Here is a 12,585-nt window from a genome sequence, read left to right as displayed (position 1 = left end):
CCTTAGGCTTCGATTTGGACCTTGTTGGAGAACGTGGGTTTGCAGCCTATTGAATGCCAGAGAAGTTCACTGGATTGCCTTAGCCAGAGCTGGTTTACATTTGCTAGACAGCAGGAAACAACATTCTGAGGTATAGTCATATTGGCTGTGGTGGACAGTATTACAGTGGAAGATGATACTGCTGCCAGTGTCAGTGTTAGGATGGCTGCATCAAGAGGATAATCACCAATCCCAGGCGGGGGCACAAGAATTCCAAAGAACTGCACACTTAGCATGAGGATGAGACAGACCACCACTGATGGACTATGCAACAAGGGTAAAAACACAAAACTCTTAACATTTTGAAACGAGGAAGAGAGATTCCCCCTTCTCCTGGACTGTCCTTCCAGAGCTCTGTGCTAATAAAGCTTAATGTAGTGTTTACTGTGAAGGGGCAGTGCTTGTAAAGTCCAATCCATTAATATAGAGCAGATACCAATGGGATAATTTTGGTGCTGAGGCACAGTAAATTGGTTTTCCTCAAATGTCTGGTGGTGGCAGCTATTTGCATATCTTATAAGAGAGGCATTGAATACAGATGGATGCTCGGTATGTGGAAGTATAGTTTGTATATAGTGTGTTTAATTACTGGTCCTGATATTTGTAGGATTTTTCCTTTTTCCTTGGAATTGATGAATTTTACCTGGCTATGCTTATGTGTGTCATTTCCCCATTAATTCTGACAGGAACTAAGTAAGCCATGTTAATGTTCAGGTTTAAATCTTTTATTGATAAGGTAGATTTTCCTCTTAAAATGATCAGCTTAATTGTGTTTCTTCCTTTTCTTTCCTTCTTAAATACTTGTATGTGTTAGATCTCTTATATACATCTGCCAAGGATTTTACCCCTTTCCTCATGAATTCCTTTTATATATTTTTCTTTTATGTTGAGATTCCCCCCACTGCCTTCTAGGACATTAAACTCATTTTCCATTAAATTAATTTTTCCTTTTCTTCTTCTTTTTTTTTTTTTAAGTAGGCTCCATGCCCGCTGTGGGACTTGAAACTCAGAAACCGGGAATTAAGAGTCTCATGCTCTGGGGNTCTCCTAGAAAAAAAAAAAAAAATTAAAAAAAAAAAAAAAAAGAGTCCCATGCTCTACTGTTGGAGCCAGCCCGGTTTCCCCAGTGATTATTCTTTCATTCAGCTAATGTGTATTTAAATTTGAACTTTTTTTTCTTCTAGAAGGTTCTTTCTGCTCTTTAAAGTTTCCATCTATTTCAAATATACCTAGTATAATGTTTTTTCTCCTTCTTATTTGGTAAGTCTTTTGGCATATTATTTTGCTTTGACTTGTATTTTTTTTTAACGTTTATTTATTTTGAAAGAGTGACAGAGAGCACCAGCAGGAGAAGGGCAGGGAGAGAATATTTAACAGAAAGAATCCCAAGCAGGCCCCAGGCTCAGTATGGAGCCAGTCCCACAGGGGCTCAACCCCATGACTGTGAGATCATAACCTGAGCTATCAAGAGTCTGACACACAACTGACTGAACCACTCAGGCACCCTTTGCTTTGACTTCTTAAGGCTTTTTAAAATTTGAATGGTTAAGTCAAATTTTTAGGATCCTTCTTTGGCACAAATTCACATATAATGGGTATTATCATAGTCTTCATTCCTATGAGTATCACATTAACCAACAGTTTTGTTAATTGGATAGCACTTTCCCAGCCTTAGGAATAGGAGGCAACTCAGCTTATCATATTGGTCCCTTGCAGTTCCTCTGAGGCCAGTAATTTATTTTTTAATGTTTATTTACTTATTTTGAGAGAGAGAGAGAGTGAGCAGGGAGAGGGGCAGAGAGAGGAGAGAAACCCAAGCAGGCTCTGCGCTGACAGTGCTTAATTTTGTGCTGTTCCTTTTCTCTAACAGCCCCTACAGGAATCCATAGCCTTGGATTTGGCAAACCCTGAAGGCTTTGCTACCTTACTTGCCCTAGCAGTTCTGTCCTGAATGAAAGAGTGATGGAAAATTGAATATAAATCAATTTATATTCAGGCTGTTATTTGTTAAATTTCTCAGATGAGAGCTTTTTAATGTTTTATTTATTTTTGAGAGAGAGAGAGAGAGATAGCGTGAGCAGGGGAGGGTCAGAGAGAAAGGGAGACACAGAATCTGAAACAAGCTCCAGGGTCTCAGCTAGCTGTCAGCACAGAGCCTGAGGGGGGGCTCGAACCCACAAACTGTGAGATTATGACCTGAGTCAAAGTCAGACGCTCAACTGACTGAGCCACCCAGGCGCCCCTCAGATGAAAGCTTCTGCAGGATAAATATCACAAATGTAAAGACATGTTATGAGCTGGAGAGAAATACTATAAAAGCTTGACATTAAGAGGAATGATATTTAATGTGTTATTTTAATTTTTCTGTGCCATTCCTGTACTGTTTCATTTAGATATCACTATTATGGTACTCAGGCTTAAACCTAGATAGGTTACCAAATTAAAGTGAAAAGTATACTTGTTGATAATGTCTTTCTCTTTTAAAATCAGATAATATAAAACAAAAGAATAAAACTAAGTAGTATCAAGTGGAAGTATGAAATATGCTGTGTATGGGACATTATGTTTACTTGTCTGAAAAATGGTATTGAAATGATATTGTAAACTATGATTCCATTCCTAACTATGAAATAAAATCTGTCCTGTCACTTCAAGGATCACACCATTTATCTGAGCTTAAAATCAAAATTTTCTGAACTTATGCAATAATATAGTTATGTAAAAAGGCAGTAATGGGATCACAGTGGCCAGTAACTGCAGTTAGTTAATGTAGGAGGGAAAGGAGTGGGAGTGAAAGAAATAGGGTTACATGTGTAGGATCAATCAGTTTGTCCCTTTAAGTGTTAATGTAAAAAACAAAAACACACAACAAGAAAGCCAACAACAGGAAAAAAACCAGTCTTTGGAGAGCTCTGAAAACCAGAACATCTTAGCTTATACCTGAGGGTAAAATAACAGTCTAGTCAGTCTCCTGGAGTAATACAGAACTCTAGTCTGCCTGTGTTGTATTTACATTCATATTCATGGAAAACATGGACTCCATATTGCTAAAAGCTACACGGAAAAAAATCATCTAAATAGTAATTATTACACAGTTATTTATTTAAGATTTCTAGTTAGGATCTTTAGTTTACAATGTAGCATGTTATCTGTGCCATCTGCTTCTGTTTTCTCCAAAGCAAATGAATCTACTCTTAAGCAACAGTATAGGATACTAATTCTCTGTGTCCTTGTCTGCTTAACCAAGGTCTTCTCAAATGGCCTGTTGAAAGAATACATTTATCTACTAGAGTTTGAAGTATATGCACTCATTGTACTGTGTAGAGATCCAGATTGAATTGATTGAGCTTTCCTCTGGGTTTAGCTTATAAAAAGCTTAGAAGATTTAAAACTCATTTTTAAATAACAGCATTGACTATTCTATGCCATATATTTGTATTTTATCTTTGAAACTCTGAATTTTTTTGTTGTTTTCCATTTAGTTTTTCATTCCCAGGTTTTAGAATGTTATTTTTCTAACTGCCTCAAATTATTTATTATACTCTCCTCTAATATAATATGATAAAATTGTTATAGCAAATGTAATTCTTTTTCTCACTTTACTATAATCTTTGATTCAAATGCTACTTATNCTTGTGGGGATGAGCACTGGGTGTTATGTGGAAACTAATTTGACAATAAACTATTTGTAAAAAAAAAAAAACAAAAAACAAATGCTACTTATGGTTTTCATGAGAATCTGTGGCTAAGTTTTTAGAAAATTTTTTTGTAGTAAAGTCTTAGACTTAAGTGTTTTGGAATAAAATGAGGGCAAGCCTATCAGTGTCACAATTAGAATTTTTTCATACCCTTTTCCATGTTACTAGTATATATATGTATGTGTACATGATATTTTAAATGTAGAATCATATATATTTCTTTTTTTCACTTAGTATGTCATAAACAACTTTTTATATAATTAGTGCTAACATATAGGTAAAGCTCATTTGTATTAATAGTTATTTCATTTTACTCTATGTATATATCATAATTTAGTGAAACATTCCTTTTATAGATATTTAGATTGCTTAGTTCTTTTCCTCCAGTAAAGAGTACTGCAGTATTCACGCAAGTAAGTATTTTTTTCTGTGAAGGAAGAAGCCTGCATATAAATACTTGTAGCCAGAGGGGCAGCTTTTGGCAGACATTACTGCCCACTTACCAAAAATGTGTTTTTCCCTTTTCATAGTGGAAAAAGTTCAAGGAGGGTATTGGCAAATGGAGACTCAGTGTCTCCACTCCTCTTGCATTGCAATGTGGCTAGTTAATAAGTTCCTGCCAATGAAGTATTACCCAAAGTGATATCTATGTCTTCCAAGCCTGAATTATAAAAATCTGCCATGCTTTTCTGTGTTTTCCTTTTCCATCAGCTAGGTATTGATTTCTCAGCATCAACCTTGGAGGCCTCTTAGAATAACAGGGCTTCTGTCAGCTTGGGTGCCAGCATGATTGTATAGCTGTAACTAGTAATTCAGATATTCTATGTAGACCTTCTCTTTGAGAGACTGTAGGTATATTATTGTTGTGGGTTATCTGGCTGTTCCGTTGGTAGACCATGTACTCCTTTATTTTAATTATTTTTCAAGAGAGGGACATTGGAAATGGGGAGCATGGGACTTTTGATCTCAGGGTTGTAAGTTCTAGCTCTATATTGGGTCTATGTAGATATTATTTAGAAAAAAAAATGAAGTATTCTTCGTAATCGTGAAATTATACTACTTATCTTTCCCTACTCCCTATATGAGGACAACTCATATAAGAAAATGTAATAGTTTCTTAAGGTGTAAGCTTAAATAATTGAATTAGACCTCTTTTGTAAGTATTTGAAACTGTATATTTCCCGCTAAGCATTGTTTTAGCTGCATTCTACAAATTTGGTAATGTGTTTTCATTATCATTCAGCTCAAAACATTTTTTAATTACCAGATACTTGAGGATATTTTAGTTGTGTTCTTACTGTGACATCAGTAAGACTGATGTCTTAACTTAAATCCATTATGGCCAGAGTCTGTGCTCTGTATTTTTTCAGTCCTTAAAAACTCATAGAGACTTGCTCTTTGGTCTTTTGGGAAGTGTTCAAAATGTTTTTAAAGACACTATGTATTCCATAATTGTTCGTGTTGTGTTTTATAGGTTTATTATTAGTGCTTTTTAAATCTTCTGTATATTTATTATATTTATGTTTATTTCTTCTAACAGTTACTGAGAGATATATTAAAAATCAGAAATATTATTAATTTGCGTATTTCTTTTAAGTTCAATTTTTGCTTTATGTATTTTGAGAATATTTGGTATATAAAAATCCAGAATTTTTATATTATCCTGATGAATTTACCACTTTATTATTATAAAACCTATCTTTTTATATTTACATTACTCCTTGTCTTGATTTCTATTTTGTCTGATATAAAATGATTTTAACAGCTTTTTTATATTTAAAGTTTGCAGGATATATATTTTTTCATTCTTTCTGTATAACCACTCTGCTTCTGTATTTAAAGTGTGTCTCTTATAGATATCATGTGATTATGTCTTTTTGTACAGTCTGGATGGTATCTGTCTTTCAAGAGGAAGGTTCAGTCTATTTGCTTGGTTTTTAGTTTTCTTAGTCTGAAAGTTCTTATTTTGCTTTTATTTGAAAGATGTTTTTTGCTGGCTAAAAACTTCTGCATTTTTTTCTTTTTTTCCCTCACTTCATTGAGATATAATTGACACACAACATTGTGTAAGTTTAAAGTATGTAACTTTGATTTGGTATATTTGTATATTACAAAAGATTACTATTATAGTATTAGCTAATCCCCTTGTATTATTTCCATTTAGTTTCTGTGGTGACAACATTTAAGATTATAGAATATAGTGTTATTAGCTATAGTCACCATTCTGTATGTTACTCCCAAAACTTGTTAATCTTCTAATTGGAAGTTTGTACCCTTTGATCAGTTCCTTCCCATTTTCTCTATCTCCCAGTCCTTCGTAAGTACCACTCTATGTCTGTTTTTCTGAGTTGGGCTTTTTTTAGATTCCTGTGGAATAAGTAATATCAGACAGCATATTTTTTTCTCTGTGTAATTTATTTCACTTAGTATTATGACTTGAAGGTTCATCTGGGTTGTCAGCAGTGACAGCATTTCCGTCTTTGTCTTGACTGAAAAGTATTCCAGTATATAGATACTACATTTTCATTTTTTGTTTTTGTTTGTTTTTGGTGGTGGTGGTGGTAGTTGTTGTTTAGATATCACATTTTCCTTATTCATTCATCTATTGATGTGCATGTAGGTTGTTTCCATATTTTGGCCACTGTGAAAAGTGATGTGGTGAATATGAGAGTGCAGCTATCACTACAAGATCCCTCCATTTTATGTTTGTTTTTGATGTCACATTTGCATTTTTTATATTGTGTATTTATTACATTTAAAACTGTAGCTGTTTTTAATATTTTTGTCCTTTAACCTTTATACTAAAGTAGTCAACATTCTACCCTATTATAATATTAAGGGTTTTGAATCTAACTATCTCTTTACCTTTATAGTGTGCTGTGTATTGTCATGCGTTTTCATGTTAGTGTCCTTTTGTTTCAGCTCAGAGATCTCTCTTCAGCATTTCTTGTAATGTAGGTTTAGTGGTGATGAATTCTCTCAGCTTTTATTTAGGAAACGTCTTTATTCCACCTTCAGTTTTTTTTTTTAATGTTTTATTTATTTCTGAGAGAGAGTGAGACAGACAGACAGCGAGAGAGACAGCGTGAGCAGGGGAGGGTCAGAGAGAGGGAGACGCAGAATCTGAAACAGGCTGAGCTGGCTGTCAGCACAGAGCCGGATGGCGGGGCTCAAACCCACAAACCGTGAGATCATGACTGGAGCTGAAGTCAGATGCTTAACTGACTGAGCCACCCAGGTGCCCCTTCAACTTCAGTTTTGAAGGACATTTCTGTTAGGTAAAGTATTCTTGGTTGGCAGTTTCTTCTGACACTTTGAATATATCATTATAGTTTCTCCTGCCTGCAAAGGATCTACTGAGAAATCAGCTGATAAGCCTTATTGGGGTTTCTTTTTATGAGACAATTATTTTTTTTTTCTCTTAGTATTTTAAACTTCTGTCTATAGGTTTAGACACTTTTATTCTTATGTGACTTGGAGAACACTTTTCAGTTGAAATTTTGAGATGAATTTTTACCTTCATGAACTTGGATGTCCAAATCTCTCCTATGTTTTTTGCCATTATTTTTTATACATTTCTAGGTATTTTATTATTTTTGATGTAATTATAAATGGGATTGTTTTCTTAATTTCTTTATTTGATAGTTCATTATTAGTATATAAAACTGCAACAGATTTTTGCATATTGATTTTGTATACTACACCCTTACTGAGTTTATTAGTTCTAATAGTTTTCTTATGCAGTCTTTAAGGTTTTCTTTATATATATTATCGCAAATAGTGGAAGTTTTACTTCTACCTTACTGATTTATATGCCTTTTACTACTTCTTCTTGCCTAATTGCACTGGCTAGGACCTCCCATACTATATTGAATAAAAGTGGTGATAGTGAGCATCCTTGTATTCTTCATGATCTTAGAGGAAAAGCTTCCATTTTTCTCCCATTTAGTATAATATTAGCTATGGGCTTGTCACATATGGCTTTTATTAAATGTTGAGGTACATTTTCTTTGTCCTACTTTGTTGATAGTTTTTATTATAAATGGATATTGAATTTTTTCAAATGCTTTTTCTACATTTATTGAGAAAATCATAGGATTTCTATTCTTCATTTTGTTAATGTGGTATACCTCATCAACAGTTTGTGAATGTTCAGCCATCTTTGCATCCCTGGAATAAACTCCACTTAATCGTTATGTATGATACTTTTGATATATTATTAAATTCACTTTGTTCATATTGTCTTAATCAGTTTGCATCTGTGTTTATGAGTGATATTGGCCTGTAATTTTATTTTCTTTTGGCATTCTTGTCATGTTTTGGTATCAGGGTAACGTTTGCCTTATAAAGTAAGTTTGGAAGACTTCCCTCCTCTTCTATTAGAAAGGTTTTATATTAATTCCTCTTGGAAATTTTGGCAGAATTCACCAGTGAAGCTGACTGGTCCTGGACCTGTTTGTTAGGAGACTTTGGATTACTTATTCAGTCTCCGTTACTAGTAAGTGTTCTGTTCAGATTATCTGTTAGATCATGGTTCTGTCTTGAGAGGTTTCTTTCCCAAGAATTTATCTGTTTCTTCCAGGTTGTTCAGTTTGTTAGCATATGATTAATTGTTCGTAGTAACATCTTTTCCTTTCTATTTTTATAGTATCAGTTATAACATCTCCGTTTATTTCTGATTTTGAGTCCTCTTTCTTTTCTTCTAGACAAGTAACTAAAAGTTTGTCAATTTTGTTTGTCTTTTCAGGAAGCAGCTCTTAGTTTCATTGATCTTTTCTATTTTTAGTCTTTATTTCAACTCTTATCTTTGTTATTTCCTTTCTTCTAACTTTGGGCTTCATTCTTCCTTTTTTTCTTTTCTAGCTCCATTAGATATAGTTAGGTTGCTTATTTGAGGTTTTTCTTCTTTCTTGATGTAAGTATTTATCACTGTGAACTTCCCTCTTAGAACTGCTTTTGTTGCACCCCATGCATTTTGGTGTTACATTTCCATTTTCCTGTGTCTCAAGGGAAGAAGAAAGGAATAGAGAAGAACTACAAAGATAGCTGGAAAACAATTAACAAAATGGCAATTAGTCCATACATATCAGTAATTACTTTAAATGTAAATAGACTAAATTTCAAATCAAAAGACACTCAGTAGCTCAATGGATTTAAAAAAAATAAAAGACCCATCTACATGTTGCTGTAAGAGACTTAATCCTAGATACAAGGACACACACTGCACAAATCAAAGGGATGGAAAAAGGTATCCCATGCAAATGGAAACTAAAAGTTTTAAAAGCTGGATTAGCTATACCTATACCAGCCAAAATGGATTTTATAACAAAGATTATAATAAGAGACGTTGAATCATGTTACATAATGATAAAGAAGATAAGAAGATAAGCATTTGTAATAAGAATCTACAATAAGAATAATAAGATACAGCATTTGTAAATATTTATGCCCCCAACATAGAACACCTAAAGATCTAAAGAAAATATTAAGAGGCCTAAAGGGGGAAATGTTCACTAATACAATAATAGTGGGTTCTTTAATACCCCACTTACATCAATTCATAGATCATTTATATGGAAAGTCAATAAGGACTTAAGGACAGGTTAGACCAATGGTTCTAACATATTTGCTGGACATTACATCCAAAAGAACAGAATACACATTTTTTTCAAGTCACTTAGAACTATTTTAGAACTGTTTTCTAAGATAGGTCATATATTAGGCCAGAAAACAAGTCTTAATAAGAAATAAATATTTATTTTATGTCTACAGTAGTGTAAACTAGAAATCAGTTACATAAAGAAAACTGAAAAATTCACAAATATGTAGAGATTAAACAACATGCTGTTGAACAATCAGATGTGTCAAAAAGAAATCAAAAGAGAACTTAAATAATAACTTGATCCATTATTTTTTAAAATCAGCTTTCTACATTTTCTGTCTTTCGTTTCCCTTTGGGACTCCAATGAGGCATATATTATTTCTTTTGTCAGTATGGCATAATTAGATAAGCTTTCTTCATTCCTTTTCATTCTTCTCTTTGCTCCGGCATTTAGATAATTCTACTTGATCTGTGTTCAGCTTACTGATTCTCCCTTCAGCTTATTCAACCTCACTGTTGAAAATATCTGTTGAGTACTTCATTATTAGTGATTGTATTCTTCAGCTCTAGAATTTCTTCTATGTTCTTTCTTATGTATTCTTTCTTTGAACTTCTCATTTTATTATTATATTTTTTCCTGATATTATTAATTGCTTATCTGTGTTCTCTTGTAGCTCTCACAGTAGCTACAGAATTTTTTAAAAAATATGGAACATGTTATGAGTTTGCATGTCATCCTTACGCAGGGGTCATGCAAATCTTTTCTGTATCATTCCAATTTTAGCATATGTTTGCAGAAGTGAGCACGAGAAACTGTTTTAAATTCTTTGTTTTGCAGTTACTGGATGTTCATATTTTGGGGACCAGTTTCTAGAGATGTACTATATTCCTTTGATGGAGACATTTTACTGATTCTTCATAATTCTGAAGACGTGTTTTCATATCTATGTATTTGAAGAAGCAGTTACCTCTTCCAGACTAACGAAACACTTCCATATGGGGAGCCTTTCACCTGATTGTAAAGGCACACTTAATCATGCAATGACCCTGGGTCTAATGTTGTAGGGTAAGAAATGTGGCGTATGGTGGCACTGGGTTCAGAAAGGCATGATGTCTTTTATGCTCATGCCACCAGGTTCCTCTGTGTGGACTTGGCAGTCTTTGGTGAGCACTGTGGAAGATCCGCAGTGGCCGTGAGAGCTGTTTCGGTTCTAAGCAACACTTCCAGGTTTGGTAACTAGGGACCAAAGCAGGCAGTGGCAGTACCCGGAGCCAGTGGTGTACACACACTGAGCTGTGGTGGTCAGCTTCAGGTGTCTATACAGAGGAAGAGACCTGTCTCAGACACAGTTGTAGTGGTGAGTATCAGTGCAGATAGTAAGGGCTAAAACCAGTTATGGGCTCCCTGGTAACTGTGGAGGCCCTGGCTGACAATATCCCCTCCTCTGGTTTCATACTCTCCCTCCAGACATGCCCTTTGCAGTGGAAATCATGGAAGGGAGCTTGGGTGAGAGTGTAGGTATGCAGCCTGGAGGAGCTAGGTACAAGTGAGCAAGGTGGTACTGGACAGTGACAGAAGGCAGGGCCTGATCTGAGCCTACCAGCAGCTGCAGGGTTTCTTGGCTTTTGGTGTACTCACCAGTGGTTGCATGTTCCCCTAGCCTTGAGCATGCATGCTACAGTGCAGGCCAGTGATGGGTGTTAGGACAGTGGTGCACAGCAAGAGGGGCTAACTCTGAGCATGGGCAACAGTGTTCAGTGATGGAGGGTGGCACTAGGCTGGTGTCTATGCTCATCTAACTGTAGAAGCTCAAGTTGGCTATGTGTGCAGCTCCTCGGCTTCCGTGGGGCTGGGGAGGGACTTAGGTGACTGGCTTCTTACTCTTATGCAGCTATAGAGATCCTGCATGGCTGTGGTGTAGATCTGATGGTGGCAGGGGAAGGTTTGAGAAAAGGACTTATGCAGCTGGTTTCAGCTAACAAAAATACCTGAGAGGAGAGCTGGCAGTATCTGTGGGAGTCCACAGTGGCTGTGCTAGCCTTTGGTTTTGTCAGTGGTGAAATACACCGAGTTTGTCTACAGAGCAGGTCTCTGTGAACCATGGTGGCTCCTGGTGCTTGTCTGCTATTAATAGCTTCTGCTTTTATTCCTTGTTCCTAGCTGGCTCAGTATATCTATGAGAGAGTGAGACAAGAATCTGAAACAGGCTCCAGGCTCTGAGGTGTCAGCACAGAGTCTGACATGGGGCTTGAACTCATGAGCCATGAGACCATGACCTGAGCCAAAGTCGGACACTTAACCAACTGAGCCACCAAGGTGCCCCACAAGAGGAACCATTTTTAGCTGGGAAGTTTCTTGTGAGCATTGTAAACTGTCTTAGTTTGGGGAATGAGATTTACAGGCAAGATGAAGTTTCCTTCCTTCTCTTCTTGTGATTATTCTCACTTTTCTTGTTAAAACGTCCTATGTGGACTCTAGTGGTCCCCTGGGGCTGTCCACTTGTTGATCTTTGTGGGATTATAGGGAAGCTAGGGTTTTTTTGCCAACTGATGGGCAGTTTTTTATCTTTCAGTACTTTAAGTATGTCTTTCCATAATACCTTGGATTTCATTTTTTTTTTTAATGTTTTATTTATTTCTAGGAGAGAGAGAGAGAGACAGCGTGAGCAGGGGAGGGTCAGAGAGAGAGGGAGTCACAGACTGAAACAGGCTCCAGGCTCTGAGCTGGCAGTCAGCACAGAGCCCGTCGCGGGGCTCGAACCCACGAACCGCGAGATCATGACCTAAGCGAAAGTCGGACGCTTAACCGACTAAGCCACCCAGGCGTCCCCGGATTTCATTTTTTTTAATGAGATGTGTACATATTCATATGCTTTGGTCCCCTGTATGGACCCTATGGCTACTTAAAAATTTTTTTCTCTATTAAAGATCCCAGCAATTTAATTTTGATGTGCCTGATAGAAGTTTTCTGTTTTATCCTGTCTCACAGCCTAAGGCCTTATATATTATGAAATACTGTATAATCCATTTACCTATGCTCATGCTTGGCAATGTCTCTAATAATCACCAGTGTCTGCCAATCGAAGAAGCCTTTATCTCTCTAGAGTTCAGTTCTTTAGATTCTTTTGCCTACATCCCACTCTTTTAAAAGGTATAATTTGTTTCCTTTCAGATGAATAACCAGTTATACCAAAATCATTTATTAAATTAACCACCTTTTCCCTCAAAAAATTGAAATTTAGTCAC

At 35.9% G+C, this 12,585-nt stretch overlaps 1 protein-coding gene and 1 non-coding gene across 4 annotated transcripts in view; one reads left to right on the top strand and one right to left on the bottom strand.

Annotated features, from left to right (window-relative positions):
- Positions 1 to 12,585, top strand: part of STAG1 (STAG1 cohesin complex component) — a 422,866-nt gene that overhangs the window by 176,404 nt on the left and 233,877 nt on the right. The window lies entirely within an intron of this gene.
- On the bottom strand, positions 10,041 to 10,144 carry LOC144221828 (U6 spliceosomal RNA). The gene has a single exon (XR_013332192.1). It is a non-coding gene; the product is annotated as a U6 spliceosomal RNA (small nuclear RNA).

Source organism: Crocuta crocuta, unplaced genomic scaffold (assembly GCF_008692635.1).
Source record: "Crocuta crocuta isolate KB4526 unplaced genomic scaffold, BGI_CrCroc_1.0 scaffold580, whole genome shotgun sequence".
NCBI lineage: Eukaryota > Metazoa > Chordata > Mammalia > Carnivora > Hyaenidae > Crocuta > Crocuta crocuta.
This window is presented reverse-complemented; position numbering and strand designations above follow the sequence as displayed.